The 26,575-nt window shown below is 45.0% G+C and overlaps 2 long non-coding RNA genes across 3 annotated transcripts; one reads left to right on the top strand and one right to left on the bottom strand.

Annotated features, from left to right (window-relative positions):
- Positions 1-16,562: 16,562 nt before the first annotated feature.
- On the bottom strand, positions 16,563-25,365 carry LOC120965069 (uncharacterized). Of its 2 annotated transcripts, none has more exons than XR_006664158.1 (6): positions 25,258-25,365; positions 24,995-25,153; positions 24,533-24,628; positions 24,171-24,253; positions 23,962-24,072; positions 16,563-17,245 (listed from the first exon to the last, which is right to left on the bottom strand). It is a non-coding gene; the product is annotated as an uncharacterized lncRNA (long non-coding RNA). The 2 variants fall into 2 exon arrangements; XR_012184711.1 differs by having other exon boundaries at positions 24,175-24,253.
- On the top strand, positions 19,446-25,397 carry LOC120965070 (uncharacterized). The gene is made up of 7 exons (XR_005757225.3): positions 19,446-19,826; positions 19,972-21,242; positions 21,443-21,572; positions 21,665-21,747; positions 22,108-22,194; positions 23,650-23,697; positions 25,274-25,397. It is a non-coding gene; the product is annotated as an uncharacterized lncRNA (long non-coding RNA).
- The last annotated feature ends 1,178 nt before the right edge of the window (positions 25,398-26,575 follow it).

The raw sequence follows: 26,575 nt of genomic DNA, 5'->3' as shown, positions 1-26,575 counted from the left end.
AACTCGATTACATGATAAATCTCATCCAACCCATCACCGTCCAACAAGCCTACGATGGAATTACTCACGCACGGCGGTGAGCATCATGAAATTGGTGATGGAGGATGGTTGATGATGATGATGGCGATGGATTCCCCTCTCCGGAGCCCCGAACGGACTCCAGCTCAGCCCTTCCGAGAGGTTTTAGGGCTTGGCAGCGGCTCCGTATCGTAAAACGCGATGAATCCTTCTCTCTAATTTTTTTCTCCCCGAACACGAATATATGGAGTTGGAGTTGAGGTCGGTGGAGCGTCAGGGGGCCCACGAGGCAGGGGGCGCGCCCCCCACCCTCGTGGACAGGGTGTGGGCCCCCTGACGTGGATTCTTCTTCCAGTATTTTTAATATTTTCCAAAAATACGTTCCGTGGAGTTTCAGGTCATTCCGAGAACTTTTGTTTCTGCACATAAATAACACCATGGCATTCTGCTGAAAACAGCGTCAGTCCGGGTTAGTTCCATTCAAATCATGCAAGTTAGAGTCCAAAACAAGGGCAAAAGTGTTTGGAAAAGTAGATACGACGGAGACGTATCAACTCCCCCAAGCTTAAACCTTTGCTTGTCCTCAAGCAATTCAGTTGATAAACTGAAAGTGATAAAGAAAAACTTTTACAAACTCTGTTTGCTCTTGTTGTTGTAAATATGTAAAGCCAGCATTCAAGTTTTCAGCAAAGATTATAACTAACCATATTCACAATAACATTTAGGTCTCATGTTTACTCATGTCAATAGCATAATCAACTAGCGAGCAATGATAATAAATCTCAGATGACAACACTTTCTCAAAACAATCATGATATGATATAACAAGATGGTATCTCGCTAGCCCTTTCTGAGACCGCAAAACATAAATGCAGAGCACCTTTAAAGATCAAGGACTGACTAGACATTGTAATTCATGGTAAAAGAGATCCAATCATAGTCATACCCAATATAAATTAATAGTAATGGATGCAAATGACAGCAGCGCTCTCCAGCTAGTGCTTTTTAATAAGAGGGTGATGACTCAACATGAAAGTAAATAGATAGGCCCTTCGCAGAGGGAAGCAGGGATTTGTAGAGGTGCCAGAGCTCAATTTTAAAGCAGAGATAAATAATATTTTGAGCGGCATACTTTCATTGTCAACATAACAACCAAGAGATGGAGATATCTTCCAATGTACACACATTATAGGCGGTTCCCAAACAGAATGGTAAAGTTTATACTCCCCCTCCACCAACAAACATCAATCCATGGCTCGCTCGAAACAACGAGTGCCTCCAACTAGCAACAGTCTCAGGGGGAGTTTTGTTCGCAATTATTTTGATTTAGTTTGCATAAAGCATGGGACTGGGCATCCCGGTGACCAGCCATTTTCTCGTGAGTGAGGAGCGGAGTCCACTCCTCTTGAGAATAACCCACCTAGCATGGAAGATACAGACAGCCCTAGTTGATACATGAGCTATTCGAGCATACAAAACAGAATTTCATTTGAAGGTTTAGAGTTTGGCACATACAATTTTACTTGGAACGGCAGGTAGATACCGCATATAGGAAGGTATAGTGGACTCATATGGAATAACTTTGGGGTTTAAGGGATTGGATGCACAAGCAGTATTCCCGCTTAGTACAAGTAAGGCTAGCAAAAGAATGGGAAGCGACCAACTAGAGAGCGACAACAGTCATGAGCATGCATTAAACTTAATAAACATTGAGTGCAAGCATGAGTAGGATATAATCCACCATGAACATAAATATCGTGAAGGCTATGTTGATTTTGTTTCAACTACATGTGTGAACATGTGCCAAGTAGAGTCACTTAAATCATTCAAAGGAGGATACCACCCCATCATACCACATCACAAACATTTTAATAGCATGTTGGCACGCAAGGTAAACCATTATAACTCATAGCTAATCAAGCATGGCATAAGCAACTATAATCTCTAATTGTCATTGCAAACATGTTTATTCATAATAGGCTGAATCAGGAACGGTGAACTAATCATATTTACAAAAACAAGAGAGGTCGAGTTCATACCAGCTTCTCTCATCTCGATCAGTCCATCATATATCGTCATTATTGCCTTTCACTTGCACGACTGAACGATGTGAAAATAATAAGAGTGCACGTGCATTGGACTAAGCTGGAATCTACGAGCATTCAATAAACAGGAGAAGACAAGGCAATATGGGCTCTTGGTTAAATCAACAATAATGCATATAAGAGCCACTTCAACAATTTAATCATAGTCTTCTCCTATCGACCCCCAAAGAAAAGAAAAGTAATAAAACTATTTACACGGGAAAGCTCCCAACAAGCTAAAGAAGAATGGGAAATCTTTTTGGGTTTTCTTTTAATCATTACTACTACAGCAAGAAAAGTAAACTAGCTAAAGCTATTACTAAATTTTTTTGGTTTTTCTTAAGGTTTATCAAACACACAAGAAGAAAGCAAGAAAAAGAAAATAAACTAGCATGGATAATGCAATGAAAGAGTATGAGCACCGACATCTAGCAATGAATGTGTGAACATGAATGTAATGTCGGTGGGAAATACGTACTCCCCCAAGCTTAGGCTTTTGGCCTAAGTTGGTTTATTGCCACGGATGGCCTGGCGGATATCCATAGTTGTAGCTGGGGTCGTACTGCGATGAAGAAGACCCTGATTGCCACTGGTTGGCAATTGTCTCCGAATCCCACTGGTAATTAGACTGTAGTGGAGGTTCAAATTGTGGTTCCGGCTCCGTGGCTGGTGTAGGGTTCCGCTAGGCGTGAATGGCCGCCAGCGGAACGAGATACGGACCTGCAGATAAATTAAACAAGGAGGGAGCAGGCAAGGTAATAGTCTCAGGGTGATGTTTATCAAAGAACAATTTGTATTTAAGCGCCCCTTCCCTATTCTTAACAATAAAGTCATGCGCTACCATACTCCTATAATCTAAATAAGCAGTGGGCAGCAATTTTTCTTCTTTTTCATAGTGCCTAATAGGTATGTTATAATGTGCAGCAAGGCGTGAAGCGTAAATACCTCCAAAGATGGGGCCCTTTGTACGGTTCAAACTTAACCGTTTAGCAATAATACCGCCCATACTAACAGTGTTATCGCAGAATAAACCATGGAACAAAATGATAATATCAGGAACACTAAGGTTTCCATAGTTTCCGCGACCAATTAAGCAACGACTAACAAATATGGCAAAGTAGCGTAAAACAGGAAAATGTATGCTAGTGATTCTTGCATCGGAAACCTTCCTAGTTTCCCCTACAGTAATAGTGTCAATAAACCCGTCCACATCTTTACGATGTGGTTCCTCTAAACTACCCTCGAAGGTATTTTGCAAACCTTGCAAAATTCATCTAGTGACATCTTCTTAACCACATCATATAAATGAAACTCTACTGAAGGAGGTGTTTCCTTAGGATAATAGTAGAAGTTTTGCACAAAAGTATTGGTGAGTAAGAGATACTGTTCGCGTTGGTCGCGGAGGAAGTCGGTGAGGCATGTATTCTCAGCCAATTCATAAAAATCTTCATATATCCCGGCTGCTCTCAAGAAATCATCGGAAGGCCATTCACACCGCCGAACCTCCACGGTGCGAGGCAAATTATATTTGGGCCTCTATGCTTCTTCACTTTGCTTTTCCTTCGAGCTTCGGCTCGATGAGCCCCTCAAAAATCTCTTCATTATTTTCTGAAAAATTCTGAAATTTTTAGTAACTTCAAATAAAAGTGAACCAAGCTCAACAAAATTGATAGCAACTACTCCTACAAGTGCCTAGAGTCTATATCATGCATTAGAACTACTTGGAACCATATAAATTTGACATGCAAGCTCAAGAACATGGTCACCTAGGCAGCACAAAATTTCAATGAATAAAGCACTAGAACAAAAACTAATTGGACCAATGGAGGAGTCACATACCAAGGAACAATCCCCCCATGCAGTTTTGTGAGAGGTGCTTTGAGCAAGGAGATCAAAAATCGCAGCAAAATGAGCTAGAACTCGTGCTTGAGCTGGATGGTGATTTTTTGGGAGGAAGAAGAAGTGTGTGGGTGCAGGAATAAGTGGAGGGGGGCCACCATGGGCCCACGAGGCAGGGGGCACGCCCTGTAGGAGTGGGCGCGCCATGGACCCTCGTGGCCAGGTGCTTGCTCCCCCTGCTGTGTTCTCAGTGCCAGATATTCTCAAATATTCCAGAAAAATCATATTCCATTTTCAGGGCCTTTGGAGAACTTTTATTTTCGGGGTATTTTTATATTGCACGGATAAATCAGAAAACTGACAGAAAAATGCTATTTTTACTTTATTTCAACTAAATTACAGAAAGTAGAGAGAGGGTGCAGAAGGTTGTGCTTCTAATTTCATCCATCTCATGCTCACCAAAAGGAATCCACTAACAAGGTTGATCAAGTCTTGTTAACAAACTCATTCCGAATAACATGGAACCGGAGAAATTTCGAATAACACTATGTTACCACAACGGGGATATGCACATCCCCAATAATAAGAATATCATATTTCTTCTTGACAGTAGGAAGAGGAAATTCAAAACCTCCAAAAATAATCGATGGAAGTTTTCCAATAGAATTGATACTGTGGACCTGAGGTTGTTTCCTCGGAAAGTGTACCGTATGCTCATTACCATTAACATGAAAAGTGACATTTCCTTTGTTGCAATCAATAACAGCCCCTGCAGTATTCAAAAAGGGTCTTCCAAGAATAATAGACATACTATCGTCCTCGGGAATATCAAGAATAACAAAGTCCGTTAAAATAGTAACGTTTGCAACCACAACAGGCACATCCTCACAAATACCGACTGGTATAGCAGTTGATTTATTGGCCATTTGCAAAGATATTTCAATAGGTGCCAACTTATTCAAATCAAGTCTACGATATAGAGAGAGAGGCATAACACTAACACCGGCTCCAAGATCACATAAAGCAGTTTTAACATAGTTTCTTTAATTGGAGCATGGTATAGTGGGTACTCCTGGATCCCCAAGTTTCTTAGGTATTCCACCCTTAAAAGTATAATTAGCAAGCATGGTGGAAATTTCAGCTTCCGGTACCTTTCTTTTATTTGTAACAATTTCTTTCATATACTTAGCAAAAGGATTCATTTTGAGCATATCAGTTAATCACATACGCAAGAAGATAGGTCTAATCATTTCAGCAAAGCGCTCAAAATCCTCATCATCCTTTTTCTTGGATGGTTTGGGAGGAAAAGGCATGGGTTTCTGAACCCAAGGTTCTCTTTCTTTACCATGTTTCCTAGCAACAAAGTCTCTCTTATCATAACGTTGATTCTTTGATTGTGGGTTATCAAGATCAACAGCAGGTTCAATTTCTACATCATTATCAGTACTAGGTTGAGCATCTTCATGAACATTATCATTAACATTTTCATTAGGTTCATGTTCATTACCAGATTGTGTTTCAGCATCAGAAATAGAAATATCATTTGGATTCTCAGGTGGTTCAGCAATAGGTTCACTAGAAGCATGCAAAGTCCTATCATTTTTCTTTTTCTTCTTTTTAGAAGGACTAGGTGCATCTATATTATTTCTCTAAGAATCTTGCTCAATTCTCTTAGGGTGGCCTTCAGGATACAAAGGTTCCTGAGTCATTTTACCAGTTCTAGTAGCCACTCTAACAGAAAAATCATTATTCTTACTATTCAATTCACTGAGCAAATCATTTTGAGCTTTAAGTACTTGTTCTACTTGAGTGGTAACCATAGAAGCATGTTTACTAATGAGTTTAAGTTCACCTTTAACTCTAGACATATAATCACCCAAGTGTTCAATCATATAAGCATTTTGTTTTAATTTTCTACCAAAATAAGCATTAAAATCTTCTTGCTTAACCATAAAGTTATCAAATTCATCCAAACATTGGCTAGCAAACTTAGTAGGAGGGATTTCAACTTTATCATATCTATAGAGAGAATTTACCTTTACTACCTGTGTCGGGTTATCAAGACCATGAGTTTCTTCGATAGGTAATGGATTAAGATCATATGTTTCTTCAACAGGCGGTAAATTAAGACCATGTATTTCTTCAATAGGAGGTAAATTCTTAACATCTTCAGCTTTAATACCTTTTCTTTCATAGATTTCTTTGCCTCTTGCATATCTTTAGGACTGAGAAATAGAACACCTCTTTTCTTCGGAGTTGGTTTAGGAATAGGCTCAGGAAGTGTCCAATTATTTTCATTTGTCAACATATTATTCAATAGAATCTCAGCTTCATCCGGTGTTCTTTCCCTGAAAACAGAACCAGCACAACTATCCAGGTAATCTCGGGAAGCATCGGTTAGTCCATTATAAAAGATATCAAGTATTTCATTTTTCTTGAGAGGATGATCAGGCAAAGCATTAAGTAATTGGAGAAGCCTCCCCCAAGCTTGTGGGAGACTCTCTTCTTCAGTTTGCACAAAATTGTATATATCCCTTAAAGCAGCTTGTTTCTTATGAGCAGGGAAATATTTAGGAGAGAAGTAATAAATCTTATCCTGGGGACTACGCACACAACCAGGATCAAGAGAATTAAACCATATCTTAGCATCACCCTTTAATGAGAACGGAAATATTTTAAGGATATATAGGTAGCGGGTTCTCTCATCATTAGTGAACAGGGTGGCTATATCATTTAATTTAGTAAGATGTGCCACAACAGTTTCAGATTCATAGCCATAAAAAGGATCAGATTCAACCAAAGTAATTATATCAGGATCAACAGAGAATTCATAATCCTTATCAGTAACACAGATAGGTGAAGTAGCAAAAGCAGGGTCAGGTTTCATTCTAGCATTAAGAGATCGCTCCTTCCATTTAGCTAATAATTTCTTAAGATCACTTCTATCATTGCAAGCTAAAATAGCTCTAGCAGATTCTTCATACAAAACATAACCCTCAGGCACAACAGGCAATTCATATTTATTAGGGGGAGAGTCTTCATCATCACTATCTTCAATATTATCAGTTTCAATAACTTCATTCTCTCTAGCCCTAGCAAGTTGTTCATCAAGAAATTCACCAAGTGGCACAGTAGTATCAAGCATAGAAGTAGTTTCATCATAAGTATCATGCATAGCAGAAGTGACATCATCAATAACAAGGGACATATCAGAATTAATAGCAGAAGCAGGTTTAGGTGTCGCAAGCTTACTCAAAACAGAAGGTGAATCAAGTGCAGAGCTAGATGGCAGTTCCTTACCTCCCCTCAAAGTTGAGGGATAAATTTTTGTTTTCTCGTCTTTCAAGTTCTCCATAGTGACCAGCAGATATAAATCCCAAGTGACTCAAAGAATAGAGCTATGCTCCCCGGCAACGGCGCCAGAAAATAGTCTTGATAACCCACAAGTATAGGGGATCGCAACAGTTTTCGAGGGTAGAGTATTCAACCCAAATTTATTGATTCGACACAAGGCGAGCCAAAGAATATTCTCAAGTATTAGCAGTTGAGTTGTTAATTCAACCACACCTGGATAACTTAGTATCTGCAGCAAAGTATTTAGTAGCAAAGTAGTATGGAAGTAACGGTAACGATAGCAAAAGTAATATTTTTGGGTTTTGTAGTGATTGTAACAGTAGCAACGGAAAAGTAAATAAGCGGAGAACAATATGTGAAAAGCTCGTAGGCATTGGATCGATGATGGAGAATTATGCCGGATGCGGTTCATCATGTAACAGTCATAACATAGGGTGACACAGAACTAGCTCCAATTCATCAATGTAATGTAGGCATGTATTCCGAATATAGTCATACGTGCTTATGGAAAAGAACTTGCATGACATCTTTTGTCCTACCCTCCCGTGGCAGCGGGGTCCTAACGGAAACTAAGGGATATTAAGGCCTCCTTTTAATAGAGTACCGGAACAAAGCATTGACACATAGTGAATACATGAACTCCTCAAACTATGGTCATCACCGGGAGTGGTCCCGATTATTGTCACTTCGGGGTTGCCGGATCATAACACATAGTAGGTGACTATAGACTTGCAAGATAGGATCAAGAACTCACATATATTCATGAAAACATAATAGGTTCAGATGTGAAATCATGGCACTCGGGCCCTAGTGACAAGCATTAAGCATAGCAAAGTCATAGCAACATCAATCTCAGAACATAATGGATACTAGGGATCAAACCCTAACAAAACTAACTCGATTACATGATAAATCTCATCCAACCCATCACCGTCCAGCAAGCCTACGATGGAATTACTGATGCACGGCGGTGAGCATCATGAAATTGGTGATGGAGGATGGTTGATGATGACGATGGCGACAGATTCCCCTCTCCGGAGCCCCGAACGGACTCCAGATCAGCCCTCCCGAGAGGTTTTAGGGCTTGGCGGTGGCTCCGTATCGTAAAACGCGATGAATCCTTCTCTCTGATTTTTTCTCCCTGAACATGAATATATGGAGTTGGAGTTGAGGTCTGTGGAGCGTCAGGGGGCCCACAAGGCAGGGGGCGCGCCCAGGGGGCAGGCGCGCCCCCACCCTCGTGGATAGGGTGTGGGCCCCCTGACGTGGATTCTTCTTCCAATATTTTTAACATTTTCCAAAAATACGTTCCGTGGAGTTTCAGGTCATTTCGAGAACTTTTGTTTCTACACATAAATAACACCATGGCAATTCTGCTGAAAATAGCATCAGTCCGGGTTAGTTCCATTCAAATCATGCAAGTTAGAGTCCAAAACAAGGGCAAAAGTGTTTGGAAAAGTAGATACGACGGAGACGTATCATCCGGCCAGCGGAAGAAGCCCTACAAAAGAAATAATGAGGGACCTTCCAGCTTGGACCGCATACTCGACCGTCCGTGCCAGATACACGGCACCCAGACAAACAAGCCAATCATACCAATCCTTGTTGGGTTTTCAAACAGGCTGGCAAGTTAAATGCTGAAAACAAAGAAAAGGGATCACAAAGTGAGGACGAGGATGAAGAGCCCCGGCAGCCGAACACCGGGGGGCAGAAGAAATTTCCCCCTCAAGTCAAAACGGTGAACATGATATACGCTACACACATCCCCAAAAGGGAGCGTAAGCAAGCACTCAGGGACGTCTACGTGGTAGAGCCAGTCGCCCCAAAATTCAATCTGTGCTTGTCATTCCCGATCACCTTCGATCGTCGGGATCACCCAACTAGTATCCGGCATGGCAGTTCAGCCGCACTGGTCCTCGACCCAATCATCGACGGATTTCACCTAACACGAGTCCTAATGGACGGTGGTAGCAGCCTCAATTTGCTTTATCAGGATATAGTGCGGAAGATGGGCATTATTCCCTCAAAAATCAAACCCACAAAGACTACCTTTAAGGGAGTCATACCAGGCGTTGAGGCCCGCTGTACGGGCTCAATCACGCTGGAGGTGGTCTTCGGTTCTCCGGACAACTTCTAAAGCGAAGATTTAATCTTCGACGTCGTCCCCTTCCGCAGCGGCTACCACGCACTGCTCGGACGAACCGCGTTTGCTGGATTCAACGCGGTGCCACACTATGCTTATCTCAAGCTTAAGATGCCCGGTCCAGGCGGCGTCATAACAGTCAACGGAAACACAGAACGCTCCCTCCAGACAGAGGAGCACACCGCCACCCTAGCAACAGAGGTACAAAGCGGCCTTCTCAAGCAGCATCATAGTCTGGCTGCCGAGCCCCTGGACATCATTAAGAGAGTCCGGACTACACTGCAACAGGACTGCGCGGCTCGTCAAGAGCTCGATTAGCAATTCGGCCTCCGTCCCAATCCTGATGAGGTAGTGGCATTCATACCACGCGTACATAATTACGCACTCAAAATTCCATGGGCATCGATGAAGGCACAAGCTAGCCCGGGATCTACAGTTCGGCTAGACCGATTCCGGACACACATATAAATTTACTATCTCCTTTTCCCTTGTTTCAGGGTTCTTTTATGCGGGCCTCCTTCGACGGCTTGATTAATGGTCCTGTCAAAGGATGAACACACTGGATTGACACGGAGCACAAGCGTACACGGGAAGCCCTAGAGGCTAATTCAACGATTACTCTATCCGCTTTCAGGACCCACACGCAGCTCACCTTTTGGTTGTGGCATGTCAAATAGCCGGTTGCTTATTGCATTATTTTGTACCAATGTGCTTTGACGCATTAACCCAACTATAATGGAAACAGTTCATGATCCAAGTTCAAGGGCCCCAGATCCTATCTTCGTTTTCCTTTAATTACTTATTTACTAACAACCGTACACTCTGGTACGTTTCATATTCGCCAGGGGCTCCCATCGCCCCATAATACGGCAAAAAGTCCGAACACTCCTTAAAGATAAGTTCGGCACCCTGAATTTAGCATTATATGCATTGGCTCCGAATCATGTCTTTGGTCAATAGTTGAGTTGCCCGGCTCCTGTGCTTGCTACCCTACGTTCCGCTAAATCGGCTAGGGTAGTAAAGGGAGAACTACTGCGATTGTGCCCTGGCCTTGACCAGATGAGCGCCTCAGTAGAGAAAGCCGAAAACTGACTGTCATGATACGGCGAGAGTCGGTCAGCTGTTCGAGGGTTACAAATTGTTGGAGATTTTTTCGTTACGCGAAGGATCGGTAATTCCCGATCAGATGCTGACAGCACTCTGGTTCGCACCAGGGGCTGCGCCGATGCTTTATTATAAAACTCCTATGGCTAAGTGAGGGCGTTTAAGCCGCATAGTCTGATTGCCTTGTTCGTTGCGCTAAACAAATCCTTCAAGGACCATATAATTGGATCATGATTGTTTAGATTCCATCCCGAACACCTTCGTACTACCTACGTGAGGGCAGAAGCCGACGACTGGCCAACCCTCAAATTACATACAACACGGCCGCACAGGAGGACACAATTAAAGCATAACAAAATTATATTGCAAACAAGCTTTGTTTTCATAATACAAGGCAGGGGCAACACGAATACATTTATTCAAATACAATGTGCTGCGAACATTGTGCTGCCGCAAGGCGAGACCCCTCCAGGACATCCGCAAAATACTGTTCGGGTGTGCGGTGCTCCTTGCCCTCCGGTGGCCCTCTGGTCACCTCGACGGCGTCCATCTTCGCCCACCACATCTCGCAACGGGCGAAGGCCATGCGCGCGCCTTCAATACAGGCCGAGCGCTTGACGACGTCTAGCCGAGGACAGGCGTTCACCATCCGCCTCACGAGTCCGAAGTAGCTGCCTGGCATAGCTTCGGCTAGCCATAGCCGGATTACCAAATCCTTAATGGCTAGTTCAGCCACCCTATGCAGCTCCACCAGCTGTTTCAGCTGATCGGTGAAGGACACGGGACGCTCTGGCGCCGCATACTGCGACCAGAATAGCTTCTCCGTAGAACCCCCTCCTTCGGCTCGATAGAACTCCGCGGCGTCTGATACACTGCGTGGTAAATCCACAAAAGCCCCTGGGGAACTCCGAACCCGGGTTAGTAAAAGGTACTGCTTCTCCGCATACTTGCTTTGCATCTTAAATGCCTTACCCGCCGTGATCTTCTTGGCCTCCTGGATCTCCTGGAGGGTGGCCTAGGCCTCATTCCGTGCGGTCTCCGCGCTCTGACGAGCCTTGGTGAGTTCGGCCCCTTGAACCAACGCATCATGCTCCATGGCCTCGCATTTTTTCACCGCATCCTGGAGCTCCTGGTGGACTTCTTTGACCCGGGCCTTGAGCTTCTTACAGACGGCTTGCTGTTGGACAGCCTTCTCCTCGGCCTCGCCCAGGGCCTTCCTCAGGGCCTCGACCTCGGTCGTGGCTCTTGCGCATATTATGACACTGCGGTCAATATACAACGCATGTTCTTTCTGAACACACAGCAAGTCGTCACTCACCTTGCTTCTCCTGGAGCTGAACCTTAACCTCGCCGAGCTCGTTCTCGGTCCGCTCCAGCCTCTGCCTCAGTTCAGAGACTTCGGCAGCATGCGAGGTTGCGGCCAACAACGACGCCTGCTTATTCATACATATCATGTTAGCCTCCTATAACGAAAGATTGATCCGCTGTCCGGTTCGTCTCGCCGAACACCGGACAGCGTCTCAGGGGCTACTATCTACACGGGGTTTTTCTCTTTCTTACCTCGAAACCTGTCAACAGGTTGCTGCAGGCTTCATTCAGTCCACTCTTGGCGGACTGAACCTTCTCGATCACCGCACCCATAAGGACACGGTGCCCGTCCACGACGGAGGCGCCTCGTAGCGCCTCCATCAGGTTATCCGGCGCCCCTGGATGGACAGGGGCCATCGGTGGAAGCGGCGCACACCCCTCCTTCAAAGGGGGTTGCTCGCCCGACTCCGGAGCCATATGGGTCTCCGGAATCGTATTCGGCTGAGGGCCGAACTGGATGCGGCCCTCTTCGCCAGTCTCCATGGGGATCGGCTCCCCCATGTGTCCGGCAATGGAGGTCTCGCCTTGTGGCGCCTCCCGGACAACGTCCTGGGCTCCTCCTCGGTTCGGAGCGGCCCTCCGGGACAACACTTCGGTGTCGTCCCTGGCCCCGGGGGAATAGGCAGGCGGTGGCGACATGCTCGCCATCTCCGACGGAGCCAACGAACCTCCAGATGAGGATCGCTGGATAAGGTCGCGGGCCGGACTGCAATAATACAGTTAACTATGTCAAGATGATGAAGAGAAAGGGCCGGATGAGCGCATGAGCGAGCCATGTCACTTACGATGCGGCCTGGGGCTTAGTGCGGGGGCGCCGTTCCGGACTGCCGTCCACGTCCCACGCGGTGTTGACCGCTGGGACGCCCTTCCCCTTCTTGAGCATTTCCGCCTCCAGATGCGCCGAAGCCGCCCTCCTCCTCTTCCTCTCCTCGGGGGGAGGGTTGTTCTCCTCCTCCTCCTCCTCCTCTTCCTCGTCATTATCCTCAGGGACGGAGGAATGAGCTTCGTCGTCTTCGGACGTCACGTCCGAAGTACCCTTGCGACGGGGGCCACTCCTGGCCCCCTTGGCCTTCTTCTCCGGCGCCTTATATGGCGCCGGCACCAGCATCTTCGCTAGACGCGGGATGACCGATACTTCGGGCAGTGGAGCCGGACACTGGATCCGCTTCGCCCTCTCCATCCAGTCCTGGAAAAGCAATGATAAACTCAGACATCATCTTCGAAACAATTAAGTTGGGGATACGTCAGAAATAACATACCTCACTGGCTGGGTGTTTACAATCGTGACCACAGTCTGAATCCGTGGCCGGTGGCTTCTCATTGCCCTTAAAAAGCAACTTCCAGGCATCTTCATGGGTGGTTTCGAAGAGCCTCACCAAGGTTTGATGCTTCTTCAGATTAAAATCCCATAGAGGGCGACTTCCGCGCTGGCAGGGGAGAATCCGGCGAACTAGCATCACCTGGATTACATCGACAAGCTTGACGTCCTTGGCTATCATGCTCTGGACGCGCGTCTGCAACGCTATCAGCTCATCGGGCGAACACCAATCCGGACTCTTCTCGACCTAGGAGGTGAGTCGAAGGGGAGCACCAGAGCGGAATTCGGCAGCCGCGGCCCAGGTGGTGCCGCGGGGTTCTGTGATGTAGAACCATTGTCTCTGCCACTCCTTTACTGTCTCAACGAAAATTCCTTTCGGCCAAGAGATGTTGGGTAACTTGCTCACCATGGCTCCTCCGCACTACGCCTGTTGGCCATCCACCACGTTCGGCTTCACATTGAAGACTTTGAGCCACAGCCCCAAATGAGGTTGGATGCGCAGGAAGGCCTCGCACATGACGATAAACGCCGAGATGTTGAGGAAGGAATTCAGGGACAGATCATGGAAATCTATCCCGTAATAATACATCAGCCCGCGGACGAAAGGGTGGAGTGGAAACCCTAGCCCGCGGAAGAAATGGGGGATAAATACTACCCTCTCGGTGGGCTTCGGCGTGGGGACGACCTGTCCCTCGGCCGGCAGACGGTGGGCGATCTCCTTCGCCAGATATCCGGCCGCCCGAAGCTCAGTGATGTCCTCCTCCTTGACGGATGAGACCATCCACTTGCCCTGACCTCCGGATCCGGACATGGTTGCTTGAGTGGAAAGGAGATGAGAGCTTGGGCGCTGGAGGTCGAGATTGGAAAGACGGAGACAGAGAGAAGGCGTGAGAGAGGAAGAGGGAATCCTTATCCCCTTATAAAGGCCATGAATATCGAGCGCCTCCTCGCTTACCTTAAGATTCGCCTATTCCCAAGGGCCGTATAATCGGCACGGTTGGGTTAACCATGCCCGCATTGATGAGAATCCTGCGATAAGGGGAGACGATCTCTGCTTTGACAAGATGTGCCAATAGCAACCGCGTCTCGAAACGTGGAGCAGCAGAAGAGAAACGGTTCGAAATTATGACCGATCAGACGTAATGTCGTGCTGCGAAAAAGTTGTCAGCGGATGGAACTCGTGTAAAAATATATTCTCTCTGCGGTTTTGTATGGTGTGTGTGACAGGTCCGGATACTATCATCGCATCCGAAGACTATCTTGGAGTTCGGAAAAAGGGGAACCCGCCTTGCAATGTCGAAGACAATCTGCGCGCCGGACTCCTCGTCATTGAAGCCAGGTTCAGTGGCTACTGAGGGGTCCTGGACTAAGGGGTCCTCGGGCGTCCGGCCTGTTATCCATGGGCCGGACTGATGGGCTGTGAAGACATGAAGGCCGAAGACTGTACCTGTGTCCGGATTGGACTCTACTTGGCGTGGAAGGCAAGCTTGGCAACCGACTATGTAGATTCCTTCTTATGTAACCAACTCTATGTAAACCCTAGATCCCCCCGGTGTCTATATAAACCGGAGGGGTTAGTCCGGAAAGGATATACACATTACCATACTCATATAGGCTAGACTTCTAGGGTTTAGCCATTACGATCTCGTGGTAGATCAACTCTTGTAATACTCATATTCATCAAGATCAATCAAGCAGGAAGTAGGGTATTGCCTCCATAGAGAGGGCCCGAACCTGGGTAAACATCCTGTCCCCCGTCTCCTCTTACCATCGATCCTAGACGCACAGTTCGGGGCCCCCTACCCGAGATCCGCCGGTTTTGACACCGACATCGGGGTAAAATCGTCCATTCTTTTGCTTCATTGGGGCTCCTTGGTATCCGTGATTGGAGTTATGCGCAGAGTAAATAGAATCGGAGGGAGTATATAGGAGTACATGGTCAACTTGGAGTACAAGACAAGCCGGAACATATCCTAATCTATCTCATATTTCCTAACTAAATATAATACTCAACAAAAGTAAAGTGGTTTTTTCTTTTCTTCAACTAGCTCTTCAAATGAAAGGTTTTGTGGCTGAACGGGGTGAACAAGTGACTCGTTACGTTCCGTTCAGGGCGGGAGTATTGGGGTTAAGGTCAATGATAACATCGGTCATTATTTTCAAACTTAGAAGGGATTAAGACAAGGTGACCTCATGTCGTCAATTTTGTTTAATATTTTGACATATATGTTGGCTATTCTCGTAACAAAGGGCTAAAATCATCGACTTGATGTTAGTGAGGTGTCCCCGCTTGGTACAACCACTATACGGCCAAACCAACTGCAGGTGGACCAGTGCTCGTCTTGCAGTTTGGAGAGACGGTTAACATCACACCACATACGAAAATACTCCAAATTGGGAGGAAATTACAAAATTGTGTCTGTTTTCTATTTTATCCATCATATCCGCAACAAAATATCGAAATAAGGAGATTTATACATCTTGTAAGTATTTTGTCATTAATAAGCAATTTAAAGAGATACCGTAAGATTTTCTTTAGAATATTAAAATTAAACTTAGAAAATAATGGGGTAAAATACACCCATCAGCACTGTGTGGTAGTGATCATGCATCACCTCCACAGCTCCACTGGCCCTTCTTGCTAGGGATACAGATAGACGCGTTACCTGACCATCCACATTGGCCATTTTTATTTTGTATTAGCATGCAAAAATTTCAGGACGGGTCACTTCCAAAAATTGGCACGGACCCATTAAGCCGCTGGCGCTCCCTGCCAACGCTGCAGGAATCTTAGACCAAAGGAGAGATCGATGTGGAATTTAAAAGCTCAGTTGCCCATGATGCTGACCAATTTCTAATTTTATTATTTTGTTGAGAAATCATGATGCTGACCAATTTCATGTTGCCCCTTTGCATGCTTGAACAGGAACCACGGTAGCAGCTGGCCTTCGATCCAACCAACGGAGATATTTATCTATCCATGCAGAAACTCTAAACTACGAAGGGTTCCTGAGAGAACCAATTTTGTATCCCAAAGTTGGCGCATGTGCCCTCAAGCATTTCTCCCGCCGTTATTCAGGTCCGATCGATCAGTGGACTTTTCAAGTATCATTCATTAGAATAATCATAATTATTAACGTCGCAGTTAATTTCCGTCTTCGGCAGAAGAATACCTTGGGTGCATTTTCGTCTGTGTTAATTTAGTAGGAGTAGTATTCTTTTTAGAACTATTTTTACTTAGTACGAGATCCCATTGAAAGTTCAGTTCTACCGTGCAGGAGTGCATGACATGAAACATTTTTATTTTGATGATATTTAGCCACCCGTGCGCGCTTTGCCGCTTTGTGGGCGTGGAAATTGGCAAAGGGAACGCCTTTGCGTGGTGCAAGAGACCCCCGTTTCTAGAGGGATTTAAAATTCAGAGGTAGTACTAGTGGGGGTCTGATGTGTGGTGAAGTCAGAGCTAGCATGCACGCCATTGGCTGCTGGCGAAGCGAAGCAACCTGGAAGCTGACCAGGTTCATGCATCCTTGCGCGTGTACGTCAGCGCCGGGAGAGCCACTGACGTCGGAGAGAGAAAGCAAGTGGTGACCGATCGATGGGTATCTTCTCCGTACCTCAACGATGTGCAGTACTGTACCAACGCACGCACTGCACGTACCGTACTGGTAAGAGTAACATTTCTGAGAATCTCTGGTTCTACTGTATATGCGCGGCTTTGATGAGTCTGCTATATTTGTTTCCCGAAGCGATTCTCTAAGTCCAGCAGCAGAACAGCTTAGCTAGTAATTAAACTGAAATGGCGTCGGATTTATTTTAACGGCGCATGGCGATGGTGGGAAAACATCTGACGGTTGAAAACTTCGTGGTAGTTCCTATACTGTCCTTGAATGTCCAACCCTCTGTTGTGTACTCCACAAATTTGTACTGTAGCAACAAATAGAGCCACTGCCACTCTGCTAGTGTGCAACAGACATGACAGGGGAAGCATCCGTGGAGAAATAGGCCCACCACAGACTGCGCGCAAGGAAAAGATCAGCAAAGGCAACAGTTATTATGTGTGAATGCATGCATGCACGTTTTCTACTCTACGGAGATGACACGGAGAGCCTGTATGAGTGTGGGTGGGAGCCACTGCCAAAACAATACGGTACAAGTGGAGTACAGTACCCACGACAGGGACATTTTTCAAATCGAAACATAGATTAAATAAGTGGTTCATACTTATATCTCTGGAAGGTGCACTGGTTTCCGCAAACAAAAGATGCAGGGGTTTTCGCAAACTGTTTGCTCGTTTTCTAGCATTCTTTTATCACCCCCTAGACATTTTGAAATTCGAATGCGATGGAACGGCCGTGAGCCTAGCGCACAATATGATAGTACTCCCTCCGTTCCAAATTACTCGTCGCAGAAATGGATGTATCTAAAACTAAAATACACGTGACTAGGACTATATCACCCCCTAAAATGGATGTTCCAAATTACAAACTCAGCAACAATGTCATATATCAACCCTGCCTATGCTAAACGTGACTAGGACTATATTTAATTTATGAGCGGAAAACTACTTCTGGTCGGGTAGCCCAGTTTGCCCACACAACCGATTAATTAGATCACCCTCGAAATGACAAGAGTGGCCATGTGAGCGTGACACAACATCAGTTCCCGCGGGATTCCCCGGCCACTTGTGGGTGGCCCCGCCCACCCCCACATACATGCATGCATGTACCCACGCGGCTGGCTGCAGAGAGTGATGAGCGTCGTAGATGCTCGCAGCTCCCGAGCTTATTTCCCACATGGCACTAAACACCTGTAGGGTGAACCCACCCTCCGTTGGCTCCACTGTCTATCTGCCTGCAACTTGGGAGGGGAGTGCCAAGTGGTGGTGGCGATGGGCGCGCAGGCAGCAACTTGATCATAAACCACTGGTCCCTCACTCCCTTGTCAACTGCAGCCATGGAATGCAACAAACAAGCCTTTTTCCCCCCTCTTCCGATCGTTCAAAACCGGCCCCGGGTTTCCTACTAACTACGCATCGATTAATCAAGTGACAAGGCGACAAGGAAAGAGGGGCACCGCGTGGCTGGCCGCGTGCGATCTCCACCGGCGGGACTGTGACTGGGCCGGGAGTACGCGGCGGGCACCGCGTGGGGCCATGCCAATGGATGCAGCATCTGTGCCACTGCCTGCGTAGGTAGAGTACGCGCGGGCAAGGCCAGCAACAAGAAAAGAAAAGGCGTCGTCGCCTTTACTCGACCCGATGGAGTAATTATCCCCTTCCTTCCCAGTACAGTCCATGGGTGTACAGAGTATGGCACGACGCGGTCTTGCTCCTGACCGGCCCCTGCTGCCTCTGCGTGCCGCGCACATGGGGGACATAGCACACGCGCGCCGTGTGTTGCTCGCTCTTTTCCTTGGAAGTTTTCCGTCCGGGTGTCGCGGGATGCTCTCTCTGGCGTATGAATGACCGGTAAATTTCCCAGGAGGCGGGTGTCTGCTTCTAGAGGGGTGGGGGCTCGGTCATGACTTGGACGGCCCTGCCAGTTACGGCCACAGCATACCACGCACGGCGTACTGCCTACGTTCCTTTTCACTGAGTTCTTGCCGTCCCGGCCTCCACGTTATTGCTCAGCTTTCATCTCCTAAATTTACGAATTGGTTGTTTTTCTGCATTCGATCAGGTAAATATATACGAGTGGTGGAGTAGCAACTGAAGCGGTACGTGTGTAGTACTGAATGTTTGAGCGGGTCAAAAGGTGGAAGAGTAGTGCTGAACCTAGCTAGCTCTAGCTGCCTGTCTTTTCCCTGGAATTCAGATTGATTCGGATGACAGCTAACTGCATGTCTTTTCTCTGAAATTCAGATAGATTCGGAGGACAGCGAGCTGCATGTCTTCTCGCTGAAATTCAGATAGATTGAACATATAATTCTAGCTATGCAACCCGCCTACTAAGCGGCATCGCGGCGCCCATGCGTTCTGGCCGCACGATCTGCCTCGCTGGCCCGATTTTACAGTGCTGTCGAAAATCCCGCGGTTAGTTTCTTTGAACATTGATCTTTCATGCTGCAGTGGATGACGTGTGGGGCTCCTTTCCTCGCGGGCCCGTTTGGCAGTTACATTGAGAAGAAACCTCAGGGTCTCGTCCGTTCTATGCGCTGTGGAATCGGGTGAAAACCTAGCTGCAATCCCCTCACATCCTCGATCCCCATACCCCATGCTTCGTCTCTCCTCTCCTCCTCACGACCGCCGCCGCCGCCGCGCCCCTCCTCCTCCTCCTCCTCTGCCCAGCGCTGCCTCTCCTCCTCTCCTACTACTGGATCCTGCAGGATCCTCCCGCGTGCCGGCTTCTCCTCAAAGAGAAGGGTCACATCCCGCAGGAGAAGAGGGGCGGCGCGGCAAAATTGAGGAGTAGCGTTGCAGCTGGGTCTTGACGGTGGAGGTTGAGGAGCAGGGGAGGCCGGTTGTGGGGCGAAGGAGTAGCATGGCCGGTGACCGGGGCAAGAAGCAGCGGGACAGCGCTCCCATCGCACTGGGGTGGAGCTGCAAGGGAGAAGGGGTGGTCAGCCTTTGTTCATCATGGCCGCCATTGGCTTGCAGGTATGCTCCGGCTAGGTTGTTCTTTCTCTAACTTAGGCTATGGTTGCAACCGTTGGCTGTTATGTTAGGTCTTGATGTATTTGCTTTTTTATAGGCTTATAGTTTGAAAAACCATATATAATGATTCCTAATTTGATGCCAATAGCTCGTGTGAGCATCCACAATGAAGGATTCTTGTGCTGATTACCAGAGGCAACAGCACAGTCGTGGAGTACATGTACATCAACGCCGACAGTGCCGGCAGCAACGACACGACGTGGGCGATTTGACCAGCGCAACATTCTTGTGTGTTCATTTAGACATTCAGGAAAGAATCTGGTCCTTGTCTTTCCATGCACGCTTGTATATTTAGACATTCTTGTTTCTATGTATGCATACACATAGAAGGTATTAAATATGTGTGAAACATGTGAAAGCATGCATATTTTTACTGGGCTCGAAACATATCGGACCTCTGCTGCTCACAATATCTAGGAGGAATTCTAAATGCCCAATTTGATCAATTTTTTTAGTTTAATAAAGGTTGTCCCTGATTCTCAGTCTCTTAGGTACAGTATGTTAGTTCAATAAAGGTCATTTCTGTCCTTAGTTTAATAGGTACAATGAGCTTTTCAATTTGTCGTTCTCATCTTCCTTAGAGTGATTTTATTTTCGTCTTTATGCACACAACTTTTATGATTTCAGTCTCCAGATGAAGCTTTTGTGGCCAGCAATGAAAACTGCTTAAAGATGAGCCCGCCCAGCCACCTGTCATCCACGACCCTACTCCTCAAGCCATTCTTGTCTCTACAGGTAGGTGAGCTCTTTCCTCCTCCCCCCTCTCACTTTTGAATTTATGCTGGTAGATGTGTTTGCTGTGGGTTCTGCTGCTGCCAGGTTTGGCTGCTGCTTGGCCTAACTCTACTTGTGCTACTGCTATGTGCTACTATATGTTGTTGGTTGCCTCCTTGGTTATTTGTGAATCTGAAAACACTTTGTGAGAAGCACGGATTGAAGAGAAGGCTATGAGCCAATGAGAAGAGCTTCATTTTCAGTTTTTGTTAAGAATTGATGAAGGACGTGTCATATGTTCAGTTGCTAACGTTCTCTCTATGATGTATGCACTTGTTGTTCATTGCATTGGAGGGAGAGGAAAACTCTTTGTGAGAAGCAAGGATTGAAGAGAAGGCTATGAGCCAGTGAGAAAACCTGAACTTTAGTTTTTTATTTAAGAATTGATGAAGGATATGTCATATGTTCAGTTACTTACATATTCTCTATGGTGTATGTACCTGTTGTTCATTGCATTCGAGGGAGAGGACAACAAGAGTAAGAAAGTCTTGCGGCGTGAAGGTAGTAGCACGCAGCGCCAAGTCAAGCGCATTGGCCTCGATGGCAAGAGACCAGTACCATCAGGTTCGCTTGACTGCTTGCTAGGTTAGTGGTTCATCTCTTATTCTTCTTCATGTAGGAAATATAAGGTGCGCATATAGAAGAGTCCATACTGGGCATCCTTTTCTTTTTTAGTTTTTGCAATCCATGGCAAAGTGTGCTATATGTTTTCATAATTCTTACCACTTACTTATTTTTTCAGCAGCATAGATTTAAATGCAGTAACGCGTGTTTATACTTTGCAGCCCGGCATTGAACAATACCCTTAATAAAGCTACATGGTGTACGCTAATTGTCATATTTTGACCAACAAATCTGTCTGAATAGATTATACAAGATTGATGTGATTATCAGATGATTGCAGTCTACCCCAGGGTGAGTTTATCCTTTTGGTTTATGCAAAAATGCTCATTTGGCTTCATGTGTAACATGATTTTTCAGCATCTAATATTTGTTCTGTCCAACAGAGTATACGAGAAAGAAGTGCTACTGCTACATTACTACTGCTTGCCAAGGGAAAAGAGAGTTCCATTGTAAAATGAGATGCCAGGTATTGAGGGCTAGACTGTACATGGCAAAGATTAATTTGTTATGGTGAAGCCAAAGCTTTAGTGTTTGAGTCATTGGGTGTCATCTTTGTTAACTTATTATTAAGCATATCTACTATGTACTTTGTCCCACATAAATGATTGAGAAAAACTCTGCTTTTTATGACATCATGACTCACTGTCATGTCTAAATATTTGAATCTTATATTGATGTTTCGACCGTGGATGCCAAAACATCACAGTTTGCCTGATAGAGTGAATCCATTATAAAATAAAGCTCCTTCCATCAATTAGATAGCTTTTATGAATTTGATTTTTCTATTTTGAAGATACATATTGGTTATTTGGATGCTTTCGTTTAGAGATTTGCATAGATCAATGAGGATTCGTGCGGCAGGGAGGGGACTGGTGATAGGAAACATGGGTCCAAGAAGAAATCAAAGAGCATGGTGAGTTGTTCTCCGTTTTGAAATTTAAAACCTAGACTAGAATCGGTCAATTGTAATTTGGCAATATGTTAGGATAGCATAATATTTTGCTACTACCTTGCTAATAGCTTCGCGAGGTAATTATGTCAGCTATATATGTGTTTATTTTTTACTGTAGTGAGATCGCTTATTTTAATTTAGAAAATAGAAACATGAAGTGTGGTTATAAGAATCTAATAATAGATGTTCTTAGCATGAACAAGCTCTGTAATGTACCTACTGACTAATAGCACAATCGAATCCTTCCTGAGCTTCGTATGTCAGTCATGACTTGGCATGCCCGGTTTTACTTTACGAAGAGTAGTATGTGGTGCTCTAATATTCAACCGTGTTCTTGAATTGGGAATTATGTTCATAATAGTTAAAGTGCTTGTGTGTTAGTCTGATGTATATAAGTGAAAGAAAATAAAAAAACGGATGGAGGAAGGGAACTTCTTGCTTTTCTTTTCCTTTTGTTTCTCTGTTTGATAATTACTCCCTATGATGGGAAGGTTTGAGAATAGAAACGTCCTACTCTTTTATCCCTTTTAGTGTGAACGGCTCGACGGCAAGCGTGGCTATCTGCTCCTCACTCTATTGGTTGTGTCTCTGTCTTCCCCGTGTGTTGCGCCACACGCCTATTTGTGGCTTGCGTGTTGCTGCTGTGTTTATGGTGTGTTGGCTTGATGTGTGTGTGTGTGTGCACTAGCTAGGCGAGGATCACTGGCTCACTTCTCTCTCTCTCTGTAGCTTCTTAGGGAAAAAATAATTTTCCTCTCGCCTGGATCATGCTTCTAGCATCTTTCCAGGCAGGTAGATGTTTCCAAGATCAAGAGAGAAAAGGTTCTTGCATGTATATACTTTTAGGTGACACATGACCAGAAGTATTTCCTATGAAAATCATGTGGTCTTGTGACGCCCCGACCCTTTTCTTCAGAAATTTGCGATGTGTTTATGCATGTCTGTGTTGTGATGTGCTCATGTGCATATGAGCATGATTTGTTCTGGCACTTTAGTCATTAGCACACCTATAATACCATTTTCTAATATCTGACAGTTGTATATTTATATTGGCTGCGCCTAGCTTTTGGGATATAATTTCGAAGGGTATTCTTCCCCTATAATCAGTTCTGCGGCGTGCACTCATTTTTACTGCGATGAATGGTGTCTAAGTCTCCCTCTCTCTCTCACTCTCTGTGTGTGCCACTCTCTCTGAGATTTGAAGGTAAGTTATTATTTCCTGTTATCAATCATGGGGATGTTACGATTTCTATTTATTTTTGCGGTGGCCAATAAAATCTAATAAGAAGTTGTTATCCACCTCCTTCCATGATGGCGAACCTCCAACTATTGTTTCTTTTCCGGTAGGATATGCATTTGATCCAGTCCATGTCTTGGCCTCTTTTTGATGTGTGTATTGCTATGTTCTTCTTCCAGGTATTATTCAATCCATCAGTAGCCAGCGGATGTCGTGCTGTGATTAAGGTTTGCCACCTTCCTCTGCTACATCGCTTAGTTTTATGGGCCATTCTTAGAATACTATGTGCTTGCTCTTTTTGGCTGTGGCATGTGAATATGATGCTTACCAACATTATTGTAGAATTTGTTTCTCGGTGATGTAAAACTTATACTATTAAAGGAAGCCCTTGGTTTCTATTAGGTACTTGTGACATTTGGTGGAACTGTATGACAAATAGTGAAAGAATACAAATTACCAATGATGTAGTTACATAGAGAGAAGATACTCACATGTCACATCATATTCCCTCACGCTCCTCTTCTCAATTGCAAAACTTAATATTAGTTCAAGCTTCTTTTGTTATGCTGTCAACAATGTCAATTGGTGCAACAGGTGTCACCCTAAGAAATTGAGATTAGCTAATATGTTATTCTGTAACAACACTCAGGTTCTTGAAACAAACAAGATGAGAATTTATTTAAACATGATAGTATATTACCTACTTTAAATCCTCCAATATAATGGTCGACATTAATGGCGTAAACATCCGCTGACAAGTAGTTTCACCAGAAGTGTTATGAGCTGCAAAGTAAATGAATAGAGCATTAAACCAGGCAAACTGCAAAAGCAAAATCTTCACGCAGTAATTTTTATCATACAAGCAATTGAAATAACAGACATATGAGATTCCACGCAAGATACATACTTTCCCCAATGCTTCTTAACAACATCAATTACTTCTCCTTACTCGTCTGCCCTATGAAACTGAGTATGTCTAAATTGGGTTCCAAGTTACACAGACAGATGTAAGGAACTGATAAATTTACCAAGACAGGGTTCAGTGAGGTCGAGATCATACACCTTATGTGTCAACAACATAGGGTTCCATGCAATCTCAAGATCATGTGAATTCATCTGTCCATGTCCGTCACAACTCCCGCAGTGCCATGCATCTCGCTGCACCAAGCACGAGCGAATTCAGGCCACTTAAAAAGGACATAATAGCTTGGCGACTATGGATTTTTCTTATCAAAAGTTCAAAACGACGCAGTTAACTCAGCAACCACACACCTATGTCCCCAACTTGCATATGAGGTTTTTTAATTAGGAATTATATATAGACAAACTATATGAGGCTTCTTTTTTATTAGGAACTATATGGTCCTCAATCGCATGTTTGAGAAAGTTTCCCATTAACAACCTAGCTATAATGTGTACAGATGATATAATACTATGAAATAGGCAAAAATGGTATCTGGTTGAGAAAATTGTTTATTTAGATGCCTAAAACAAACAAACAAAAACAAATGATAGAACCCTAACCGGATATTCACTTGCAAGATGAGGCTTGTAGAGATCGTAAACATGAGTCATGTGAGAAGCTCTATATTTGCTTTCGAAAGAAATAGATGCATTTGGACCAATAAGCATAGCAACTGTAGCAGCTCCACCCATAGGCCGAGCTGGCCCCTCTGCATAAACCTGAACATAATATGGGACAACAAATGAGTGTTGCACGGAGACAAAAGGAAGAGAAACTGAATCCACTTAGTGCAACAGTTAGATGGCCATATTGGGTGACTAACCGTGCTATCTGTGCAGACTACAAGGCTGTAACGCTCATCCCAACATCGACTTTCGACCGAAGTTACACCAATTCAAGAGGGAGGTTGTTCCACCATAACATGCATTAGTGGAGTCATACTTCCTCAATGTCAGTATTACCACTTTCCTGTATTTGTGACAGGTGTCAACAGTAGTGACTGAGTGAGTGAGACTGAGACTGAACTAACAAAGAACTAAAAGAACTGGAAAACATTTATTCATCAAGATCAAGGTTTAGAGGGTGAATATATGTGGGATGCTATTCCATGATTTACCTCAAAAAATTGCATCAACCACGTTTTGATGGATTTACTTTTGTCTATCACTGTCTCGCTACCAACCGCAAGGTGGCCAATTAGCTTCAAATCAATGTGGTACTTTTCCAGCAGGGATTTGACAATTGTCAAGCTGACACAACTTTCCAACTTGAGCATTCAGATACCGAACAGAGCATTGCATTAAATATATATGTATTTGATCTAATTGCTTAGTAAATTCTACTCATCAAGAAGTCGTCCCCAAATTGCCTCTCCCTCCATACAGAGCTGCCTTGCCGTGCACACCAGGTTCGACCAGATCGAGAACGCGCCCTTCCTCTGACCGAGACGATGGCCTGCAACTCACAACTAGACCATACTCACCAAAATGACGAACAACAAAAACAATATCACCACTAAAACCTTTTGACGGAATCGAAAGACACCACCACAGCCTACTGACAGAAACATCACCACCGACAATCCAACGCCACATCATCACCACACAAACTGGATAAGAAGCAAGATAAATCCTCATAGAAGAAAAGAAATGACATACCGTGCTGCCCCAAAAGACACAACAGAGGAAGCAGAAAAAGACCCGGCGTAGAGCAGCCTCCCCAGCCTGAAGAAGCAATGAAGATCCCCACTGAAATGGTCAGAACAATTTTTTAGAGCAAACATAGTAAAACAAAATCCGTTTTACTGAAATCTCAAGCATGTTTTGGCTGTTTTCTACAACAACAGCAACAAAAAAAATCACTATCAAAGAAGACAGGGAGCGCAGAAACTACCATACATGCAGATATACTTGTGAAGGTGGAGTCGCCGACAAGACCGTGAGATCGCAGACAAGGAGACCCACCTCTGCCCAAAGACACCAGCTCCCACGCACTGATGGGATGTGGGCAACCACGAGCATGCTCATCAGGAGGCATCCTCAATCATCGGCGATGGCTGCCTTCCCTGAAAACGAGGGCTCTGCTGGTGAGGTCCGAGATCCCGATTGGAGAGGAGAGGAGGTGGCGGCGGCTCAAGCCGA

The sequence above is a fragment of the Aegilops tauschii genome, chromosome 5 (assembly GCF_002575655.3).
Source record: "Aegilops tauschii subsp. strangulata cultivar AL8/78 chromosome 5, Aet v6.0, whole genome shotgun sequence".
NCBI lineage: Eukaryota > Viridiplantae > Streptophyta > Magnoliopsida > Poales > Poaceae > Aegilops > Aegilops tauschii.
This window is presented reverse-complemented; position numbering and strand designations above follow the sequence as displayed.